This window comes from Gossypium arboreum, chromosome 5, assembly GCF_025698485.1.
Source record: "Gossypium arboreum isolate Shixiya-1 chromosome 5, ASM2569848v2, whole genome shotgun sequence".
NCBI lineage: Eukaryota > Viridiplantae > Streptophyta > Magnoliopsida > Malvales > Malvaceae > Gossypium > Gossypium arboreum.
Genome location: NC_069074.1, coordinates 3,775,188 through 3,783,308, shown reverse-complemented (window position 1 = coordinate 3,783,308; position 8,121 = coordinate 3,775,188). Strand labels below are relative to the sequence as shown.

At 33.8% G+C, this 8,121-nt stretch overlaps 1 long non-coding RNA gene across 1 annotated transcript; it reads left to right on the top strand.

The window, feature by feature from the left end:
• Window positions 1-1,757: 1,757 nt before the first annotated feature.
• LOC128292844 (uncharacterized) lies at window positions 1,758-7,807 on the top strand. The gene is made up of 4 exons (XR_008282793.1): window positions 1,758-2,806; window positions 6,500-6,583; window positions 6,904-6,951; window positions 7,796-7,807. It is a non-coding gene; the product is annotated as an uncharacterized LOC128292844 (long non-coding RNA).
• The last annotated feature ends 314 nt before the right edge of the window (window positions 7,808-8,121 follow it).

Here is an 8,121-nt window from a genome sequence, read left to right as displayed (position 1 = left end):
GGTATGGTTTTTGTCCCGTTTTAATGATTTTCGTATTTTGAGATCCCGAAGCTTAAATTTTCTATTTCTACCAATTGATTGAAGAGAAATTAGAGTTTAAAATTTACCCATTCATGATATGGTTGTGCTTTGATGATTTATAGTGGATAATGAATGTTTGATGTGTTAAATATGAGTTTTATTCAATGAATTTCGGTAAAAATGTCAAAAGGGTTAAATTGTGAAAGTTACAAATTGGTCATAAGTGTGTGAATTAGTGAAAATTTGGAGTTGCCATAGAAGATAAAATGTTCAGCATGTCTTAAACCTTATAGAAATTGAATAAAATTAATTTACGAGCATTGGGGCAAAAGTGAAAATATGCAAAAGTTTAGGGTCAAAATGAAAATTTGTAAAATATGATTTTTAGACCCATATGAATATTGTGACTGATTGGTAGGCTAAATGTGATGTTATAGATGATGAAAATTGAGACTTGGACCTAGAACGGAAAGAAATCGATTTATGGACTAGTATGTCCTTTTCACATTTGTGGTATCGAGGTAAGTTCAGATGTAAACAATACCATGCTATACATGTATTTAAATGTTATCATTACATGAATTGTACAGATATTAATGTGTATGTAATTAATAGAAATATGATAAGACAAAGCCTTAATAGACGAGGAAAAATCTCGTTTGAACCTTAGGAATAGAATAGGATACGAGTTGTCACTAGGAATTATGAGTCTAGATGACTAGCTCGAGAGTGAGCATTGAAATGTCATGAGATATGAGGTAGCTTTAGCTACAATTGAAGCACTTATGTGCAAAGGCTTTTCCGAGTATCTAATTAGTATTCCAAGTGTTCAACGGGCAATCCAAGGAAAGAGTTAATGATGGTCTCAATGAGGTAAGTCATTGATGAGTATGCACTCGAGTTATGTTACGAGTTGTGCAAGTATGTATACTAATCCTATGAGAATGCCTTGATATGTGATGATCTATGATGCATAATATGTATTCTTACCATGATGGGTAAAATGGTGTTGTATTAATATTATGAACAATGATCATGAATGAGTAATTTAGCCTTGACAGATTTGAGTTACTGCAGTAGTGTAACTTTGAAAATACACTAAAAATAGTGGAAAATGAGTTAGAGGTAGAATAAAATATGGGATTAAAGCTTAATGAGTCTATTTTCACATGAAAGAAACAGAGGAAGAAAAAGAATTCCACATTGTTTGATATTTGAATTCTTGTGAAACAGGGTCTGAATGAATTCGAGATCCCCTGTTCTAACTTTATAAATTCACCAAAAATTTTACAAAAATTATTAAGAGTTATACCTTACATGAATGGATTCCTTATTGAGTCTATTTTTATGGGGAATAAACGGCATGGTCGTTGGAATTTTGTACAGGAGAAATTCGGTTTGTAGTGTACAGGGTCAGAGTGGTCATACCCTGAAACAGGGGAGACTTTAACTAATAAACTGTACTATTTGGCTTAACCAAAATTCTGGAAATTTTATGGAAAAAATAAAATAAGTCTAGTTTCAGGAAAATTAACGGAACTTAATTCGGAGTTTCGTAGCTCTAGATATAAATAATTTAGTGACCGTTGCTCAGAAAGACAGCTTGTAGTGAACTTGAAAATATGTTGTAAACATTGATAAAACAAGTTAATGAGTTGCTTATTGTTTTCATATGAACTTACTAAGCTTAAAGCTTACCCCTTCTTTCCCATGTTTTCTAGAGTTCCAGGTTAGCTCGGGTTGGAGGTCGTCGAGATATTATCACCCTATCGAGTTAACGTTATCGGAGTAAGTAAACTCAAGTGATTCGAGTCTATGGCATGTATAGGATTTTAATGTGAGTATGTAATATTATGATTTAGCCAAAGGCATTGGCTTGTTATTAAGGTAGTATTAGTCATGTAAATTGGCCTATGTCGGCTAATGACGTTATGGGCCCATATGATTATTCTTATGCATTTATGTTATTATTTCTTGTGATGTGGCTTACAACATGTATGCCTAGAGATTGAATTGAGATTCATTGATGAGCTAGTAACTAATGCAGGATTAAGTGATTGGTAAATAGTTAATAATGCTTGATGAATGGTTTGTGATGTAATGATAGTTATGTCTAGTATGTAGTAATGATATGGGCAAATTCTATAATATTTATTACATAAGAAAATAACTTGAGCATATCATGTTTGTAGATGTTTAAGAGCTCATTTATGCCACGTTGTGTGTTATTGGATAAGTATGTATCTATGCATGTGGTGTGAGAGTGACAAAAGGCTTGATAATTAGACTATTTCTGGCCACACGGCCTGAGCACATGGGCGTGTGAAGCCTTAACGCAAGAGATTTTTCTAAGTTTTTCATGAGTTCTCGATTGGGTCTCGAACCGCCCCGAATGCATGTATTGGGCCTCGTAAGCTCGCATAAGGGACAAATTGCATGTGAAAAGAAAAGTTTTTAATTATTTGAGATTTCATGGCCCTGTTTAGTATGGAAGTGTTAGTAAAAGTTAGGTAGCACCTCGAACCCCGTCCCGGCGTCGGATGCGGGCGAGGGGTGTTACATTTAGTGGTATCAGAGCATGGTTTAGTCGGTTCTCGGACTAACCTAGCGTAAGAGAGTCTAGCTATACATGCCATAGTATTACTCGTGATAGTGTGATATCTCTCGGCCCTAACAAAACTGTTGATTAAGACAGGAATGAGTTCGAACCGAGCAAATCTTGATAGAGATAAGAGTAAAGTTGAGATTATTGAATCATGCTTGTGACATGCTGAAAATGGGAAAGGTATGAAAAGATATTCATGATTTTCATATGAACTAGTATTCACTATGTGATACTCTTGAGTTAAAGAATGTGAAATAGTGGAGTAAAACACAGTTAAGTTGTGAAAATGCTTTTATGCATGTTAGTATTCATACGATGTTAAATGTCCAACTTGATTTGGCCAAGTGTTTAGGAAAAGAAAGAAATTTTCTTGAAATGACAGAATGTATGTATGAATGCTTTTATTGCATGATTAATAATCAGTATATACATGAGGTTGACATTTATGTCTAGATTGATGGAGTCAATATGCAATAATGTTATGCTTTATAATCTCAGTTACAGAATCATAAATGTCACAATAACATGAAAGTTGTAATGAAAGATCAAATTGGGTGGAACGCAGGGAATGAGTACGATCGTTCACTAATGAATTGACGGAAAAGACTATGGTTGGACCATGGCAATACATGAGATTTGTGTGCCAGTGTAAGACCATGTATGAGACATGGCATCGGCATTGAGACGAGGGCTAGTGTAAGACATGTCTGGGACATGCATCAGCCACAGTATGAGAGCCAGTGTAAGACATGTCTGGGACATGCATCGGCCTCGAGATGATAGCCAGTGTCAGACATGTCTGGGACATGCGTCGGCTACGAGATGTGCTAGTGTAAGACATGTATAGGACATGCGTCAGCACGGTTACATGTGTCAGTGTAAGACCTGTCTGGGACACGGCATCGACACAGATGGATGAGAGCTAGTACAAGACCATAGTTGAACTATGGCATCAAGTAAGCGATGTACTCAAAACCATAAGACGTTCTCCAATTTGATAAATATTGGCAAGTGATTAAGACTAAATATGGGAATTTGATAAAACATTAAGGGTAATTCGAGAAAAAGAAATGAAAGTTTGAGTTATGATAAATTCACTTATGTTTAGCTAATATTCGCATGAAATAAAGTTACATGTATTACTGAGATATGTGAAAATGTGTTTATAACAAGTTGGAAATTTGAAATGTTTGAATCAATATGCGTAAAGCTATGCTGTTGTTGAATATGTATTTGCTTGAGAGTCAAAAGTTTAGAGGCTTTACAATCTTCGCCCCTTACCGTAATAGATTTATACGATGAGATTCTCGAGAGATATGTTGCATAAGCTTGCAAAAGTGAAACCGAAGAGTACAAAATGGAATAGTATGAGATTAGCGAAGATGTAATTAGTTAGAGGAATAATGTCGGACTTGCACAGATGTCCGAGTATGACGAATTCAATTAAACAAAAGTGATGGCTATCTTTCTCTTACGAGTATTCTATGTTTTCCTCTATTCGGGAATACGATAGTTATCCCTTTCGAGTGGGAATTCTCTTGTGTGAGGATCTTGGAGACTGTGATATTAGATGAAAAGTTCTATTGGTCCGATTAATTATGATCTACATTTCCCATCTCTTGATTTCTATTCGATATATTGGAATGAAGTTGACAAGAAAAATCTATGTAAGATTATTCGATGTTCTATTGATTATGGTTTATATATGCGAGAATTATATTATCTCTATTATGAGAAATTCTAAAGCATACTGCATGTAGTTTCTTCCGGTTTTCTCGAGGATTTTTGGATCATCTTTATTATTTTCTTCGGATTATATTCTCGATTTCGGTATAATCTTTATATCTTGGAATTTCTTATATTGGCTTTTCTATCGTTCTTGTTTGAGAATTATCAAGCTTGGTTTATCTTTACGAGTAATCTTTGACTTGCGATATTAGAATCGTTATGATTAAGCTTCTAGCTCGATCATAGAAGTGTGGGGATTTCAGGTTTAGATTTCTTTAAAATTTCGGGGTAAAGAATGGTTATTCGCAAAAGTAAACTGAGTTATGTGCATTTAAGTTTATTCTCCGGTTCGAGAATACCGTTACGTGTTCTTTGGTAAGTAGTCGACAATGTAAATGATGGGTTTTATTCTTGAAAGTATGTTATGGAAACATATTAGTTGGATTTCTCTTGTTCGAGAGATGTTATAAGTATAGTTATCCTGATTAATAAAAAGACCACATCTATGAAGTTGGAATCATTTGATTCATGTTAGTAAAGTTTCTAAACAGTTGATGATCAGAGTATAGAAATGTGGCTATAAGTGGTAAATTAAACAAGTACAGCATGATTCGACTTTTAATTTGGAATTGCAGGGAGGATTTGATTTCTGGTTTCTATTACTATTAATTGAGTAAGATTTGAGATCGAGAAACTCGGGTATCTGAGAATTGAGTCTGAGTTCACAAAGAGATCTTGTTTATTCGCTCAAAGGATGTCGAATTGTCTATAGGGTAAAGCTGAATATCAAATGTATTCGAGATTATTATTGTCGATTATGACAAGTGGGAAGAAAATGATAAAGGATGTTATGAATTTCAGATCGGGATGTCTCTCATTTCCGTGAAAAAGAGAGATGCAAGAATTGTGAAAGATTGATGATGGAAGTCTGCATGATTATTTTAGTATGTACAGATATATTATTCAACCGATGTGACTGAGTTGTATGTTTCTAAGTTTATAGTTCCAAGAATGTCAGTCTCCAGTGTTTCAAATTGAGCTCCGAGGCTTATACCTCTACTATGGAAAAGCTATAGGAAATCTTGAGTATGAGCTTGTGTGGAATTGTTTTGTAAGTTGTGAGAAAAAGATATAAGTGACTCGTGAAAGTAGAGAACAACTTTTTTTGGTAAGATTTTCGGGGACGAAAATCCCTAAAGGGGGGAAGAAATGTAATAGCCCGATTTTGGGTCTAGTCGGAACAGTGGTTTCGGGACCACAAACCCGACGAAAAAAAAAATTATTTTTATTATATTTTTATAGTCTATGAATTTATGAAAATATTTCGTAAAAATTTTATTCGAAAATTTTGACGTTTGAGCACTCAATTTAGTCAAAAGGACTAAATTGTAAAAAGTGCAAAAGTTGAGTTCTTTATATATGAGGTGCCTAATTGTTATGAGTTTTAAATTGAAAGTCCTTATGTGACAATTATTCCTTTAATAAGTTAGTGAATGGATATTTGTTTGGTATTTTTGAAATTTGGTTGAAATAAAAGGGTAATTTTGTAAATTAATTAAAATAACCTAATAAGACAAATGATAAAAGCTATCATTTTTTTCATTCTTTCTTCTTCAACCGTGGAAAGAACAGAAAATAGCAGCCATGGATGAGCTCCATTCGCCAAGCTTTTATGGCTTATATAGGTATGGTTTTGTCCCGCTTTTAATGATTTTCGTATTTTTGAGATCCCGAAGCTTAAATTTTCTATTTCTACCAATTGATTGAAGAGAAATTAGAGTTTAAAATTTACCCATTCATGATATGGTTGTGCTTTGATGATTTATAGTGGATAATGAATGTTTGATGTGTTAAATATGAGTTTTATTCAATGAATTTCGGTAAAAATGTCAAAAGGGTTAAATTGTGAAAGTTACAAATTGGTCATAAGTGTGTGAATTAGTGAAAATTTGGAGTTGCCATAGAAGAGAAAAATGTTCAGCATGTCTTAAACCTTATAGAAATTGAATAAAAATTAATTTACAAGCATTGGGGCAAAAGTGCAAATATGCAAAAGTTTAGGGTCAAAATGAAAATTTGTAAAAATATGATTTTAGACCCATATGAATATTGTGACTGATTGGTAGGCTAAATGTGATGTTATAGATGATGAAAATTGAGACTTGGACCTAGAACGGAAAGAAATCGATTTATGGACTAGTATGTCCTTTTCACATTTGTGGTATCGAGGTAAGTTCAGTATGTAAACAATACCATGCTATACATGTATTTAAATGTTATCGTTACATGAATTGTACAGATATTAATGTGTATGTAATTAATAGAAATATGATAAGACAAAGCCTTAATAGACGAGGAAAAATCCCGTTTGAACCTTAGGAATAGAATAGGATACGAGTGACATGTCACTAGGAATTATGAGTCTAGATGACTAGCTCGAGAGTGAGCATTGAAATGTCATGAGATATGAGGTAGCTTTAGCTACAATTGAAGCACTTATGTGCAAAGGCTTTTCCGAGTATCTAATTAGTATTCCAAGTGTTCAACAGGCAATCCAAGGAAAGAGTTAATGATGGTCTCAATGAGGTAAGTCATTGGTGAGTATGCACTCGAGTTATGTTACGAGTTGTGCAAGTATGTATACTAATCCTATGAGAATGCCTTGATATGTGATGATCTATGATGCATAATATGTATTCTTATCATGATGGATAAAATGGTGTTGTATTAATATTATGAACAATGATCATGAATGAGTAATTTAGCCTTGACAGATTTGAGTTACTGCAGTAGTGTAACTTTCAAAATACACTAAAAATAGTGGAAAATGAGTTAGAGGCAGAATAAAATATGGGATTAAAGCTTAATGAGTCTATTTTCACATGAAAGAAACAGATGAAGAAAAAGAATTCCATATTGTTTGATATTTGAATTCTTGTGAAACAGGGTCTGAATGAATTCGAGATCCCTGTTCTAACTTTAGAAATTCACCAAAATTGTACAAAATTATTAAGAGTTATACCTTACATGAATGGATTCCTTATTGAGTCTATTTTTATGGGGAATAAACGGCATGGTCGTTGGAATTTTGTACAGGGAGAAATTCGGTTTGTAGTGTACAGGGGTCAGAGTGGTCATACCCTGAAACAGGGGAGACTTTAACTAATAAACTGTACTATTTGGCTTAACCAAAATTTTGGAAATTTTATGGAAAAAATAAAATAAGTCTAGTTTCAGGGAAAATTAACGGAACTTAATTCGGAGTTTCGTAGCTCCAGATATAAATAATTTAGTGACCGTTGCTCAGAAAGACAGCTTGTAGTGAACTTGAAAATATGTTGTAAACATTGATAAAACAAGTTAATGAGTTGCTTATTGTTTTCATATGAACTTACTAAGCTAAAGCTTACCCCTTCTTTCCCATGTTTTCTGGAGTTCCAGGTTAGCTCGGGTTGGAGGCCACGAGATATTATCACCCTATCGAGTTAACGTTATCGAGTAAGTAAACTCAAGTGATTCGAGTCTATGGCATGTATAGGGTTTTAATGTGAGTATGTAATATTATGATTTAGCCAAAGGCATTGGCTTGTTATTAAGGTAGTATTAGTCATGTAAATTGGCCTATGTCGGCTAATGACGTTATGGGCCCATATGATTATTCTTATGCATTTATGTTATTATTTCTTGTGATATGGCTTACAACATGTATGCCTAGAGATTGAATTGAGATTCATTGATGAGCTAGTAACTAATGCAGGATTAAGTGA